Source organism: Delphinapterus leucas, chromosome 2 (assembly GCF_059928025.1).
Source record: "Delphinapterus leucas isolate spDelLeu-1000000601 "Yukka" chromosome 2, BTC_Dleu_Yukka2, whole genome shotgun sequence".
Classification (NCBI taxonomy): domain Eukaryota; kingdom Metazoa; phylum Chordata; class Mammalia; order Artiodactyla; family Monodontidae; genus Delphinapterus; species Delphinapterus leucas.
In genome coordinates, this window is record NC_143130.1 from 78207096 (window position 1) to 78223180 (window position 16085).

At 46.3% G+C, this 16085-nt stretch overlaps 1 pseudogene; it reads right to left on the minus strand.

The window, feature by feature from the left end:
• Positions 1 to 13738: 13738 nt before the first annotated feature.
• LOC111177577 (vasculin-like protein 1 pseudogene) lies at positions 13739 to 15688 on the minus strand (annotated as a pseudogene).
• Between the last annotated feature and the right edge of the window lie 397 nt (positions 15689 to 16085).

The following is a 16085-nucleotide window of genomic DNA, read 5'->3' on the forward strand; positions in this document are numbered from 1 at the left end:
ATGTAAACAAAGACCGGAAGGGCTGTCCCCTGTAAGTGATTTAAATCCCCTCTTCACTGCACTTCTCATCCGGGACTCCCACACTCCCCTCCAGGTGTGTATTTCTGCCTTGCTTCTGTCTTAAATAAACAAACTGCTTCTCTGTGTGCTCTCCCATACGTTGTGCTGTGTCTTTAATAATACACTTTGTACCTGTTTTTACAGTTTTTTTGGTTTTTTTTGTTGTTGTTTTTGCGGTACGCGGGCCTCTCACTGCTGTGGCCTCTCCCGTTGCGAAGCACAGGCTCCGGCCGCGCAGGCTCAGCGGCCATGGCTCACGGGCCCAGGCGCTCCGCGGCACGTGGGATCTTCCCGGACCGGGGCATGAACCCGTGTCCCCTGCATCGGCAGGCGTACTCTTAACCACTGCGCCACCAGGGAAACCCTGTTTTTACAATTTTTGCCTCCTTGAAACATTCTTGCTTTCAAACGGGGTAAAGAGCTAGGGCCAATTTGCTTCTAGCCTCTAGCCCCTAGCCCCTAGCCCCTGGTGGACTCGCACCTCGGATTCCTGGTTTTCATCCAGGCTACCCAGGTTCAATTGCTGGGCAGGGAACTAAGATCTCTCCTCAGGACCGCTCACTGCTGTCCCTCCGAGATCACTTACTAGAAATATATTGGGCTAGCATACTTTGGGATGTAGATGGCATTATGGTTATGAGGTGGATCTGAGGGAAATCTTGGGTAAGTCTCCAAAGGAAGGAATGTTGTAAGGCCTCACACAGCCTCTATGACGTTGGGCATCTTCACAACGAAACGTCCCTCTCTGGACGCATTAGGTCAACGGCAAATGAAGCTTACCTGACACAGTCTGATATACATATTTTTTAAATAGCACATTACCCCAGCAACCCAGAAATCCCTCAGCCATCCTGGAGACAGTGTGGCAGGGGTTCCTGTGCTAGAAGTACTATTATAATAATATTTTTTTAAACAGTGGAAATAAAACAGTGGCCCTGGGTACATTTCTATTCTACTTTTCCTTCTTTTCAAAATACTTCAATGAGTACGCTATTTTCAAGACAAAAATTTAAGTGAAAACTTCTTGCATAAAAGAAGGAACCAATGAGAAAAGACACATAAACAAAGAGAAAATGCAGAAATCGCCCACTTCTAGCTATCAAAACCAAAGAGACACGACTGATTCTGGGTGTAAAAGAGTCAATGGCTCAGTTTAAAGTAAGTTTGCTGTTAAGTTTTGTTTTACCATGGTTAAAAACATATAACATAAAATGGACCACCTTAAACATTTTAAAGTTTAGAGTATAGTATTAACTACGTGCACATTGTGGTACAACAGATCTCCAGAACTTCTTCACCTTCCAAAACTGAAACTCTGTATCGACTGAGCAACTCCCAGTTTGCTAATTTGTACCCATTCCCTGTGGGTACATAATGAGGCTTGAGCCCAGGACCCGCGTTAAGGCCCCCGTGGAGCCCTGGATTGCCCTTATATCAGGCTCGGGGCTGCCATCAGTGGGAGCCACCAGCACAGCATTCCAAACAGCTTCGGCTCCAGGGAGAGTGAGTCCTTCCCCCACCCCGCCACCAACAGGGTCCCAAGGCAGTTATTTCCAATCATTTTTGTGGAAATGGCCTTCATTCCACCTTGCAAGACCTGTGTCCTTTCCGCTCCACATTAGTGCATTCACCAGGGGAATTCTGTCGATGGCAGAAAGGTGAAGGGTGGCTGTATTTCTGACCCATACGAAAACGAACTTCAAAATGTTCAAATCATTTACAGTGGCCTTGCAGTCAGGGCAGGGACTGCTGCATAACTGATGGGATCCTGTAAATCTGCAACATACACGTGGCCTCCGACAGGTCCAGATGGATTCACGAGTGGACTGAAATCATCGGGACCCCTGGAACTCAAGGAGTGGCCACCGATGTTGCTCTAATCCACTCTGCACAGCTTGGAACGATGCTAAAATTTTTAGGAGAATCCCTGCAAAAACAGATTGGTTTCTGTTCCCATCTATTAATAACAGCTATTTTGAAATGCTATTTAAATCTTCTATTGTTAATTTGAACTTTTCGTGGGTTCTGTCTCCCCAGCTGAGCTGCGGTCGGGCAGCAGGGACTACACACCACGTGGATCTGTAACCCCCCTGAGAGGGGTGCAGTGCCCCTTCACAGATGCTCGTAAACATTGGTTCATTTGCTTGTTCTACTTTGGTAAGGCCCATCATTTTAATTACTGACTGGCTCTGCCCAAATGACATATCAATTGCTGACTCAAGGTGCCTTCCAGCCGTGAGCTCTGCTTCAGGCTGCCCTGCAGTGAGCACGGGCGCTCACCCATGCCCGCACCCACACTAGAAGTGTGTTCGTATTACCTTTAGGGTGTTTTATTATGATCCACAGCTATATTTGGCAACTTTTCTTTCTAGCATTAGAGAAGACACATTACCAAATGTTAAAAAAGGAATCTGCCGAATGCACCAGCTAGAACAGAAAAAGTATTATGAAAAGCCTGCGTAAACTCTCTCCCTCCCAAACTACCTACACCCCCGATGCATCCAGGATAGTACAGAGGAGGGGAAGGCATGACTTTGTATACTCACGCGGACACAATGCTAGTCGTGACTTTTGGGTTCATACCCGACACCAGTCTTTGGCTGAAAAGCTAAGGATTTGGGCTGGAAAGAAAGATCCAGCCTCCTGTCTCTGCCCTTTTCCTCATACATGGCGGGAGGGGCCTGGACTTCCCCGTCGAACACAGGAGTCTGTGAGACACTCTTTCATCTGGAGTAACGACTTGAGTTCAGCACATTAATATTATAACTATTTTAGAGAGGGCAGGGGAGGCCTCCTGAGCTCTTCTAGAGATAATTAAAAACGGGGGGAAAAAAAAAGAAATCTGAAATAAACAAAAAACAAGCTGAAGGCACCAGGGGTTTCTGAATAACATCTTCTCGGTTAAACAATTTTAAGAATTCCATAATGCAAAAGCAACCCCCCTCATTCTCTCCCACGTAAACACGCTTGTTATTTCAGCCCCACTCAGCTGAGCAGCAGAATCTCTTGCCTTCACTTCTGCAGCTACTTTGTCCAGAGATGTTATTGGCACAAAAGCATTCTCAGGAGAGAAAAAAGGCTGACCGTAGCCAGCAAGTGCAGGCACACCTCAAGGAGGAATACTCCTGTTCCAGTAACCTCAACAACTTACCACCCTGCGGTCGGATTGCCTGACCTCAAGCACCAATTTTGCCTTAGCAGACTGAAAACTTCAGCCCTTTTGATGTTTATCAGCATGTTCCCAGTAACTCTCTTGCTGTAGCAGAAAGGTAATCACATAAACCATTTTATTATCACTGATGACTACGTTTTTACAATACCAAGATCTACTGACCCTCAGTGGCGGGGAGAGGCGGGGAATCAAAAAAAGCCCACCGAGTAGTACAAAGCCATTGTTTTATCCTTTTTTCACCTGCTTTTAGGTTAAAAACCTGTGGGACATGAAACCACATCCAAGAAGTCAAGAAATAAAAGAATCAATCTAGGGAGAAGGAGGAAAACAGAAGAATTATTAAGAGAAAGGAACAGGCAGAAAGAGTGAAATGAGGAAGAGGAGAAACAGTGTAGGGAGCATGGAGGAAGGGCGGCAGTGCTGACGGGAGCAGAGAGGAAGTCGGGGTGACAATGGAGAGGAGAGAACAGGTGGCTTGAGGGCTCGAAGGGAGGATGTGAGCCTGAGAAACTGCTCCTCACACATTCAGCTGTTCACTTGTGGTGTGAAGAAATAGATGGGCCATTTTTTAATATGCTGTTAGGTTTCTCTCTCTTCTTTTTTTTAAAAAATCCAACCTGCCCTTTCTTTGTCTTGACACATATACACAAAGTTAAGATGTCATGGGGGGGAATCATTTATTCCACTTACAACATGGAAATACCTTTCTGAATTACGTATCGTTTTGCTAACAGGCCCTATTTTGAACCAACACCTACCTGACCCTCAGAGTAAAGCACGGGCCTCACGCCTACCACCACGTACGGCACGCTAGCCGATAACTCTAAGGTCAGCCTGCGCATTCGCTTAATGATTTTAATCAAGTCATTTAGTCCAGTCAACAAATATTCACTGAGCCTCTGCAGTGGTGAATAAGACACAGCTCCTGCACTCAGGAGCTTCGATTCAATAGGGAACTGGAAGAGACAAGCCACCATGCAAGAGTGAAGAGGCCGGTAGGTGCCAAGTGGTGGCACAAGCCACGCACGGCCTCCAGACAGGGGCAGGATCAGTTTGAACTGGGCCAGCAGGAAATGCATTTGAGAAGCAGCCATTCGAGTGTGCTATTCAAAGGGGTGGGTCAAGTAAATGCAGGATGGCTCGAGAAAGGGTGGAGGGGAGGACAGAGCAGAGGAAGTACTGACCAGTGAAAATTACTGCACACACGGATTCCTGCTGGTAAGCCAAGATAAACAGTTGCCAGGACCATGCGCGGAGACCTTGAATCCACAACAGGAGAGACAGGAGGAATGGAAAGGAAGGGACAAATTGAAGGAGGCTGCGCAGGGAGCACTGCAACACTCAACAGCCAACCGGATGTAGGAGTGTGAAGAGGAGACAAGTCAGAATAACCCAAGGGAGCAAAAGCAGGTCACAGAGAGGATGGTGACAGCACGAAAATCATGACAGATGTACCGAGAGGGACATGATGTCTCTCTCCCCTGTGGGATGCTTTTCTGATGATGGATAACCTGGACCTACTCCGAGAAAACTCCAGACAAACCCAAGTTAAAGGGTATTCTACAAAATAAACAGCCTCGCCCTTCCAACGTGTCAAGGTCATGAAAGACAAAGAATGACTGAGGAACTGCCCAGAATAAAGGAAGTTAATGAGGCAGGACAACTAGCACAGTACAAGACCCTGGACCTGGATCCTGGACCAGGAAGAGGCTTTTTTTTTTTTTTTTAAGATTTTTTTTCCTTCTTTCGCTCTAAAGAACATTATTAGGACTCTTGGTGACACCTGAATAAGGTTTGTAGATTGGATAATAGTACAGAATCAATGTCAATGTTTTGATTTTGATGTTTGTTATGCAAGAAAATGCCCTTGTATTTTTTAGGAAATATACACTAAAGTATTTGAGGGTGGAGGTAAAGGGGCATCATGTCCATAACTTACTCTGAAGGTTCAAAAAAAATCACAACACATGTATGTGTGTGTGCATGCTTGTGTATGTGTGTAGAAAAAGAAAGCGAATGTGTGAGAAAGAAAAAGCAAGTGTGGTGAATAGTTATTATTTATAGAATTTGGATGAAAAGTATATAGAAATTATTTAAATGATTCTTGCAATTTTTCTGTAAATCTGAAATATTTTAAAATAAAAAGTTAACAGGGGAAAAAAGATTAAGGAAGCTAGGATGAAGAGCTGTTTAGAGACAAAAGAGCTGGGCTTCTGGGTATTAAATTCTGAATGGGATTCAGAAAGCTGGAAATGGAGGTTTGAAGGCGTCTGGGGGGGCTGAGTAAAACTGGTTAAAAGCAGAGCTCGAAGGCAGATTGCCAGGGCTGCTCTCTCAGTTCGCTCCTTAACAACCAGCAGTAGTAACAATTGCTTAAGTTATTCTCATTTCTCTCTGCTTCAATTTCTTCACTCCATAACAGCAACGATAAGGCTATCTGCCTCACAGATGTGGAGCGAGGATTGAAGGACATGATAACAAGAGAACCACGGTGCCCCGTGAGGCACAAGGTAACTGTCCATTAGTGACTAATGTTGGCCCTGAGATGGGGTTGATGCTGGGAGAAGGGAGGAGGCCAGGTAAGAAAAAGGCCCAGGGCAGGATCCCACTGAACCTCCCATTCAGAAGTCAGGAAGAGAAAGGAGGTAAGTGAGGTCTGAGTTGCCCCCGAAGAGCCAGTGACAAGGAGACGCGGAAAGAGAGAGGCTGGGGAAAAGGGTGCCCGCTGGCACCAGATGCGGGGCAGAGACCAAGGAGCAGGGAGACAGGGTACAGGCCTCAGCTCTGCAACCTGGACACCTCTGCTGGAGCCCTACGCGACAGCAGTTTCAACAGAAAGGTGGGGCTGTGGCCAGAAGGAGTAAGTGGGCAGTCCGAGGCAGGGAAACCTGAGGACAGTTCAACAGAGGAGCAGGGTGCAGAACTGCGCTGCCCAATCCAGCAGCCGTCAGCCCCAGGTGACTATTTCAATTGAATTTAAATTAATTGAAATTTTACAAAAATCAGAAATTTAGTTGCTCGGTCACACTTGCCACATTTCACGTGCTCAGCAGTCACATCTGACTACTGGTGACTATATGGCTACTAGTGACAATACGGCTAGTGACCACCACGCTGGACAGCACAGATACAAAACATTTCCATCACTGCAGACAGTTCTTTTGGATGGAGCTGGGACTCTAGCACAATTTCTTTTATTATGAGAAGATGATTTGAATATAGGGTGGAGTGAGGGCTGGGGCAGAGTAAGGAGGGACCAAAGAAATTAGAGAAAGGGAATAACAAATGGAGCAAGTTCCCAAAAGAGGCAAGGAGGAAGGGGAAAAGTCCAGACAAAGTGTGCAACACATGTGAGTTAATCTTGGGTAAGGGACTGATAGACATTTCCTTCCTCAGAGGGAGGAAATAAAGAAGGACAAAGATGGGTAAAAAAGAATTCTTGGGGTGGTAAGGAGGGTACAGTGGGAACTATCATTAAAGCAGAAGGCAGTAAACTCCAACGTAAACATCCTTAATCTCATGAATGAAAAAAGGCTGTCTCCAGAAAGGAAACTGACTGGAAGTTTAAGGAATGGAAAAGTCTGGCATAACCTCTAATGGAATGCAGCTGGGAGTTCATAAAAGATGGATTTTTTTTTCACAGAAAAGTAAGACCTAGGTGAAATTAGAGCTAGCATAAGTTTACAGTGGAACCAGTGCAAAGGTCTTTGTGATAACTTGGCAGACTGGGAGAAGGAAAAGCCGACGATGAGGGTGATTTTGGATTGAGGACTGGAATATGAGAAGTCCAACACGTTAAGACAAAGGATTCTGGGATTCTGGACAAAACCGAAATGGCTGGAACGTATACACTCCAAATAGATAAACAGAGACATAAAGGGATTGGAACAGTAAGTGATTACGGGACCAGAGTCTTCAGTGACGGTTAGTCTGGTGCAGTTAAGTGGAAAGAATCGGCGAAGCAAACTGACATCCAAGTTCCAGATCTTGAAGGTGGAAAAAATTCCCATGACTAAACAAGTTCAAGAAGTGAGTGGCTGAAGTAAAGTAGAAATCAAGGCCATAGAAGTTGATGTTGAGGACCTTGATGAACTTCAAGATCAGTGAATTAATAGAGCCTCAACAGTGATGCCAAAGTCACCAGCAAGAGACAAGGTAGAGAACAGAACCAAGTTAGTTGTTCATGTTTGTTTCTTTGTTTGTTAATTTTTTTGTAGCATCAAGTGAAGTGATTCCCAAACCTGGGCATACATCAGAATTACCTGGTGAACTCTCTTCTCCCTCCCCATCTTCCCTCCCCTTCTGTTTCCTTCTTTTTGGGTTTGTTTTTAAAAGAAAAATGTTTAGGTCTTGCCCACCTGATGATTCTAATGTGGTATGTTTAGGAGAGTCTAAAGAGCTGCGTTTTTCAAAGTGCTCCAGGTGATTCTGAGGAGCCACCAGGTTTGGCAAGCGCTGATTCAGAAGATAAGGAGGGTATAGGGCACAAGCAGACAGCATGACGTGTTGCGAGAAGCCCCTGTTAGGGATGGGTTAATGGTCTGGAAGCAGCACTGAGAAGCAAGGGGAAGCCCAGTCCCTGCACCGGTTGAGATGGGAGAGGGCTGTTCTGAGGGAAGTTGTTCACTCAGGCTCTGGAGCTAGGGGACGGACAGGTGATGGGCTCAGCTACAGCAAAATGAAAACAAAGGCATGTGGCTGCAGGATGTAAGAAACAAGAGACTGCAAGGCAGGTTGGAGACACACAGGTTAGCAGCCTGCAGGACAGGAGGCTGAACAGTTTGTTATTAAGGGATCCAAGTGTAATGAGGTGTGATTCATTAAAGGGTCTGTAGGGCTTAGTGGCTGGATTCTTGGGCAGTAAGGATTTTTCTATCTGAACGCTATCAGATTTCTAATATGTAAACCATTACAGATTATTAAACCTTCGGGTAAACAAGCTTGCAGAAGCTTATTCATTAACATTGAAAAATCTGTCTTCCCAACACACATTTTTATACAGATGAAATCAGACTGGAAGGAATATCAAGGTTTGCTTTGGAGCAGAAAGACAGATGGGGCAACCCCAAACCTGTGAGAGGGACAGGGCATTCCCTCCCTTCGCTCTCCCAGGAAGAGGGGAATTTATGAACTGAGAATACAGAAAGGGGCCCCAGCCAATGTTAAGAACAGAAGAGGTGACACAGATGACTGAGTCTCAGGAGCACAGCTACCCTCACCCGCCCCCCACATCCCCCAATGGGTAAAGCTCGGGATGTTTCTCAGTAAAGAACATATTTACTTTCACAAACCCAACTCATTTAAAGAGCAAGCTGCAAGTGTTCGCCCCTGCTTCTGAGACAGCTGCACTTCTGTAGGTTCAAATCTGCTTACTCCTATGAAATAATTTCTAACACTGACATACACAGACTTTAAGATGAGGGCGTGAGCGCAGCCAGGCACACACGCACGCGCGCACACACACACAACCTCGTGCATATTGAAGAAATGACTCACTTCATTTGCTGCTGCCTCTGCCACTATTGGGTTTTGATTCTACCTGTTCAAATACAAAGTTTCCTATTAGATTAACTACAGGGAAGAACTCAGGAGTCTGAACCCTGATTTTGGGCATGACTTTAGAGCACTCAAGAGGCTTTAACCTGGGCATCAGGAGAATCCACTCTCTCACATGCTTTCTCTCCATAATCTTTCACAAAACGGTAACATATCTTACCACTTTGAGAGCCAATTAATGGAAACCCCTGGTAGAAGAAACAAGGCTAAGCCTCGTATGTCCTGTACCTGCAGTACTTGGGGGCCCCTTCTCAGCTCACCGTAAGACGGCACAACAGCACCCTGGAACTTCAAAGAACCCGAGCCCCTCCTTTTAAAGATGAGAAAGGGGTGGGGAGGGGGCAGAAAGGTGAACCCGCCCAAGGTCACTCTGCTCTGAGTAACGGGACGGCTGACTTGGCACTGCCCCCTGGCAATCCGTGCTCCACCCCAGCTCCCCCAAACAGTCCCTCGGGGCTTCTGCTGGCTTGCTAGCATGCAACCTCCCCCGGCCCCCGCAAAAATGCAACGCCAGTCGCGCTCGGTGCCCAACTTCATCCCTTCGCGTCAGCATGCAGTTAAACCCTCCGGCCGGCGGCAGGTCACATGAGCATCAGCTCTCTCTCCCTCGAGCCCGGCCCCCCGGCGGCCGCCCCAAGGTCACCGGCTGGCCCGGGGAGCTCCAGCCTCGGGCGACGGGAGATGGCAGGGCGGGGGCCCGGGGCGCGGCACTCACCGGCGCGGGGGGCGGGCGCGCCGCGGCGGCCCATGTCCTCGCCGGCGCGGCTGGGTGCGGCGGCCGCTGGCGCTGGCTGTGCTAGGCGCCCGGCTGCGGGCCCGCGCCGCGGGGAGCGCCGTCCAATCAGCGCGCGCCTGCCGCCTGGCCCGGCGCGCGGCCCGGCTGGGTTCGCGGCTCCCGGGGGGCGCGAGCAGCCGCGCGCCGCCCGAGCGGCTTCCGGGCGCGTTGCCTGGACGCGGTTGCCGTGGCAGCCCGAGCTGGAGGCTTTCCCCGCGCCCGCGCCCAGCCCCGCGGCGCCGCCCCTCCTCCCTCCGCTTTCCCACACCCAAAATAGCCTCTCCTCCCGCTGCTGTTTCCCACCCAGCTCGCAGCCCAGCCGCTCGGAGTCGGCGGGCGGGGATTTCGCTTATTGGAAAATAAGTCCTCTTGTAGGGCTGGTTGACTTGAAGAGAGGGGTGTTGAAATGGTGCCTGATTAAGATAATAGCCATGGTGCCTGTCCTGTAATTCTCTTCAGAGCCCTAACATCCGTTATTTACCAGACCTCTTTCCCACAGAAAGCGTTATTATCTACCCCCATCCCCTTCCAAATCGAGAAGTTATTTTATGAGGCCACCGTCTGGGAAACAGCTTGCGCGTTGACGCCCCACCTGTGCAGCGGAACTAACTAACCCTCGAGGCGGCCAAGTGTCATCTAATGAATCACCTTGACACCGGCCACTGGGACCAAGGATCCGGTCTCATGGCAGCAGGCACGACGCAAGAAAGAACTGCTACCACCCCTCTTCTTCACATCCCTTCCTCCTGCCTTCTGCCTCGCCCGCCTCCTAGGGCGTCCTAACTCTTTGCACCTTCCTCTCAATGTGCATTCTGAGCAGGATGCACACGCCGATCCACTCAGAAATTTGCTTCCTCTCTGTGGACGGGATTTAAGCAGAGTTGGGGACCCCCACCTACGCCCCCCTCCGATTCATACCTCTTTCCTGTCGCTAGTATTTACCCAGGAAGGGTGTTCCTATCCGTCTCCTCCACCAGCCACAGCCTCTCCGACCCAGGGAAAGGGGGAATTTGGTAGAAAGACCCTGGGCTGTTGAGTCAGGCTGAATTGTTCTGGAGTCCTCTCTCCAGCAGTTACTTCTATGTGGTCTTAGATATTCTGTTTCCATACCTATAAAACGGGATACTATCCCCACAAAGGGCTAATGCTTCCATAACATTCAGTGAACATTCCTTTTGGATGCTTATCAAACTCTAGGAACTGTGCATACACAATGGTGAAAAAGAAAAAGAGACAGGAATCTCTGCTCTCATAGAGCTTACAGCCGGAAACACATCAATCAATCACATGAAACTGACACTGTGATAAGGAGAGTGCATGAGCTTGAGAACTATGGTGTGGAGATCTGACCTAGGAGCATCGCTTTAGCTCAGTGATTATTCTTTCCTTTTTTCCCTTTGATTCCCACTGCCTGGCACATGGTACGCACTCAGTAAATGTATATGGAATTGAATCCTACGTCATCCTGATAACAGTATCACTCAGTTTCCCACTGACTTTCTCCCACTGAAAATATATTTGAAACATACATAACTCTCTGCTATGTCTGGAAAGACATGCAGGTCTTACGGGAAAGTACTCATTCAAACCCAGAGCCCACCATCAAGAGTCCCAAGAAAGGTTCAAAATGTTCCTTGCCTGTCCCCATTGGGTTGCCTTCCAGAGTGTAAGGTGTACATCACAGATGGGCACATGAAAGTCCCCTCTGCCTCATTTCTTCCACCCCCCGCCCTTACTATTCCACTCTCTCCCCTGGTCCCAGCTCCATTCTGCCACTCCCCCTTGATTCAGAGCTGCAGGGCACCCATTCCTGGCTTCCTAGGAGAATGGCAGCAATCCTTATAATCCTCAGAGTACAGCATCTGCAAAACAGAGGGAACTCCCTCCTGTACTTCTGCTGGTCTTCAAAGCATAACTTTATGCTGTAATTGCCACAAGACTCCATCACTCTCAAGGGTAGAGAAGAAGAGGACCTGGTAAATGAGGGCCCTTGCTACGTACACATACCATTTTATTCTGGCTGACTTTAATTTCCTTTTAAAAAATCATATCAATTAGCATAAACAGAATCCAAAAATTTAAAAGATTCATTAGTAAGAAGACAAATAATTGTAGCTCTTGCAAACTCTGAATTCCTCAGTAGGAATCCTGAAGTTTCATAGTATAGTAGAGCCACGACTTCCCACTTCTGACCTTGTCTTCCCCCCTGTTCAGGTGACATGTTTTGAATCCTGAGGAGACACAGTGCACAATGATTTAAGCCTACCTTAATTTTTTTCCAACTCAAACTATTTCTGTAGGATAAATTTCAAAGAACTATCTGTTTTTCCAGAATTGTTTGATTGTGACTCATTACAGGAAATGGATTTTTTTTTTTTTTTTTTTTTTTTTTTTTGTGGTACGTGGGCCTCTCACTGTTGTGGCTTCTCCCATTGCGGAGCACAGGCTCCGGACGCGCAGGCTCAGTGGCTATGGCTCACGGGCCCAGACGTTCCGCGGCATGTGGGATCTTCCCGGACCGGGGCACGAACCCGTGTCCCCTGCATCGGCAGGCGGACTCTCAACCACTGCGCCACCAGGGAAGTCCTTTCATGGGTATTTTTGAGTTACTGGACTGCTGTGGGTTAAGAAAAGACTGGCTGCCAGAGAAATGCAGGAGGAGGTGTGGGTCACTCTTTAGAGAAGTTTGGTAGTGCAGGGAAGGTGAGAAATAAGGTCAACAGAGAGGTTTTTAGTGCTAAGCGAACATTTTCAAGATAGGAGAAAATATGCTTTGCATTTATATGTGCTGTTGGAGTCATGAAGAACCAGAGAGCACAATACATCATTTTGCACTGACTAACTCAATCTAAATTCTGCCCCTAATTTCATCATCACCATATCCATTTCCTTTTAAAAAATCTTTCATCAAGTAAGAGAAATCTTACATTGAACAAAGGTGGGGTTCAGACCGTGGGACATTATTCTCTTAATAATCAGTTAATAAAATATGTGTTATTCTTTATGACTTTTCTTTGGTGGTTTTCTTTGTTGATAATAGTAACATCTTAGAATTAAGGAAATCCCTTGTTTTCCTCTTTTATATGTAAAAATAATGGATTTTTCACATGTTTTGAGTAAACTGTAATTGACTTATCTGTTTTTGCTAATAACTTCCCTTCATGTGTTAGCTAATTCAAATATTATGTTTTGCTTATGGATTTGTTGGTATCTATCCATCTCACAAGGTTTTTTTAAAGTAATTATAGTTAGGGCGCAACCAGCAGGGAAGCACAAAATATTGGAAGGCTCTTCCTAGTAGTGTAGTAGTGTTAACTTAGGAGGTGTTATCTATGTCTTAACTTAGGTAATTGCTAGTGTACATAGCAGGGTGAAGGCAGCCTGAGTTGTGTTGAAACAGCAAACAACTGAGCCTTAACATAATACTACTCACTAGAGAGTGAAATCTGGAATACAGGAGGACTTATCCAAAGAGTTTGTGGCCAGAAGTTCTAGAATAACCTAATTATTAAACGGATTCATCCAAAACCCATTTCATTGGCAAGGTGAGGGAGCACTGTAGAAAATTCCATTGCACATTGATTTTTTTTTCAAACTGATGCAAAATATTTATTCCAAGTTAGTTATTTCATGCAGTAGTTTTCCCCCTCAACAGACTTGTGATAACCACATCTTTTAAATCTGTAAATAATGTTATCAAAATAATCTTAATCTTTGAGATCTCACAAAAATGTATACTTTACAATCCACCCTGAATATCAAGGCTGCAAGAAGAACACATTTCCTATATCCAAATATTTTACAGCTGTACCCAGAAAGAAAAAAAAAAAGGAAAAAACCATATATGCTGGGTTAAGGGCTAATGTTACCCGAGCAGCCAGACATAAAATAAAATATCCAAATTATTAGCATTAATTTAATATAGTTATAACTTCAATAGTCACTTTGTCATTGACAGTGATTGCTTGAGCACAGGGGTGAGTGCCCCAAGGGCTGGTAGTAGAAGCTGCTGTTGCAGACCCGCGTCTCCTCCTCTCTGCCCCGCCAGCTCCCACCTGTGCATCGCGCCCCATATATACTGTGTGTATGCGTGTGTGTTTGAAAAATCTTTCCCACCACACAAAGTTCTATTAAGTGGATAACAGGGAAGAACAACAACAAAAGCTAAACAAGCCAATCGCTCGCTCTCTCTTTGGGATATGATTATTTCCCTTGTGCATGAAGTATTTAACAACAACATAAGAAAAAGAAAAGGAAAAGGACGATTTCTTCTGTATAACCCCTAAACACACAAGCCGAGTTTACTGGGTCAGATTTAACAGTAAGCATTTATATGCCTACTTCCAGGCATCGTCATCAGGTGCTTCACTGCTACTTGTTTCTGTGTCGTCTGAGTCCTCAAACTGCTTTACAAGTGTTTCTCCAAGGGGAGAACACGCTAGAACTTTGGCTCTGCAAGAAGCCATTCTTCCCAAAGCCATTTCTTCTCAGCTCCTCTGTCTTCATGTGGAACTCTCTGAGTTCATCCTCTGTGAGGGGAAGGCAATTCTCATCATTTTCAGGATACTCCTGCCATCCCATTGCTTTCAATAACCTGTGCTCTGCTTCCAAAGAGTGAGAGAGGACCTCCCCTTCGTCTTCTACGGGGAGAGCAAGACAATTCTGATGACAGCCTTCCTCTCCATTTTCTTTTGGTTCAGGCATGCTGTTGTCCTCTGAATCCTCCAGCTTCTCAGTGTCTGCTCTCTGAGAAGTCTCCATTCCGATCATCCTTCAGAGTCTTCAGGAACTCGCTCTTCCTGTCAGCAGTTCGGCAGGTCAACTTGGTCAGACGAGAGGAGCTGATCTCAGTTGGAGGAGTGGTGCTGGCGGGGACTCTCTTTGGGAGAGCTTAAAACTATACAACCAGCCAGTACTACTGGTTTGGTAACAGAGATTGGACTGGTAAAAGCAGACTCCCAGCTAGAGGAAAGGGATCCTGATTTGTGTTCCATTCTGTTAGCTTTCCACGCACTGGGCTTGGATGGAGGTGGTACAGGCTTAGGAACCAGGTTCTTATAGACACTTGGAACCATGGTTGACAATTTGTTTCCGTTTGCATGGTGAGATCCCGGTGAGGTGAATGCAGCAGAGAAGGCAGCAGCAGGATCTTGTTTGGAAACTTTTTTGATGCCTAGCATTTTGGAGGGCTGCTTGGCACTAGGTGGGTTTTCCCACACTCCAGAAGGGGTCCCAATAGGTCTGCATGGCTGACTGTTTGTCAGCTTCTGGATTCAAAGAAGGAAAGTCGTCTTCTTCAAACTGCAACCCTTCCACCTTATCATCTTTCTTCTCTTCCCTAATCTCCGTAGCTGGCTTTTCCTGAAAGACACAGCCTTTCCGGGAGTGGAAGCTGCCGTTCCAGTGGTGATGGTTCCCTGTGCCACCCCACTATGCTGGCTCATGCCGTCGTGACCTCGGGAAGAGCCGTGCCAACCAGATAGGTTCCCTGTGATTCCAGCATATGCTCCCTTAGAGACACCAGAGTCCACGGAATCATGGCGGAATAGGGAGGGCTGGGGCCAGGAATCTCCTGTCGTTCGTAGACGCCCATTGTTAAAAAAGCCATCAGAGGAATTATGTCGACGACAGCTTACTCCAAGTCTACCATCTCCTCAGGGTAGGTGCTCTCCGTGTTTTTCAAAGGTGGCCGTAGGTGACTTAGCTGACTGTGGTGTTGAGAAATTTAGCCAAGCAGGAACAAAGTCATGCTGCACCATTTAGGTCCAGTGTCTCTTTTCAACAAGGTGAGGCATCCAACCTCATGGCCAGGATCCCAGAGTGTAACCTCTGTGGTCCTGTTTCCTGAACTCCTTGAGTCTGCCAGCTGGATTTCCACGAGGTTCTCTTGTTAAAAGGGTACTTAAAATTAGGCTGGCCTGCAGCACACCTTATGATGAAACACAAAGAAGCCAGGCTCTGTGTGGATCAATTTCTCAGTCCCCTCAGTTGCTCATCTTAAACTATCTAGATCCTGACATGTTTCCAAAAGGGGAAAGGGGAAAAGGGAAGGGGGAGGGGAACATAAAAAGTATTTGTTACATTTAAAAAATAGGGGAAAGAGCTATATTAATGTTCACCTCATTCAACTTCCTTGAGTGATGGCCCTGTGATGTTGCTTAAATAGATAATACATGGACATTTGCACATTGAATGCAAACACTGTTCATAAAAAATCATAGCTTAGAAAGACAGATGGACTTTTGTTTGGGCAAATAATGTCATTGAAGTGATAGATCAAAAATAAAACACTGAAGAGCTATAAAAGATCTTCTGAGCAGTCAACTCTAGTAGCAAAACATCCACATTACAAAGCCCTTAGTTTATAAATCTCATTTTACACAGCTGCTAAAACTAGTGTGCAGGTATGTATTTATATTTGACTTATCCTTCAAAATCTAAGGACATAAGAAACCTTGTTTAAAAAAAAAAAAATCAGACAGGAACTTGATATGCTTTTCCCTCAAAAGAATAGCAGCTCTC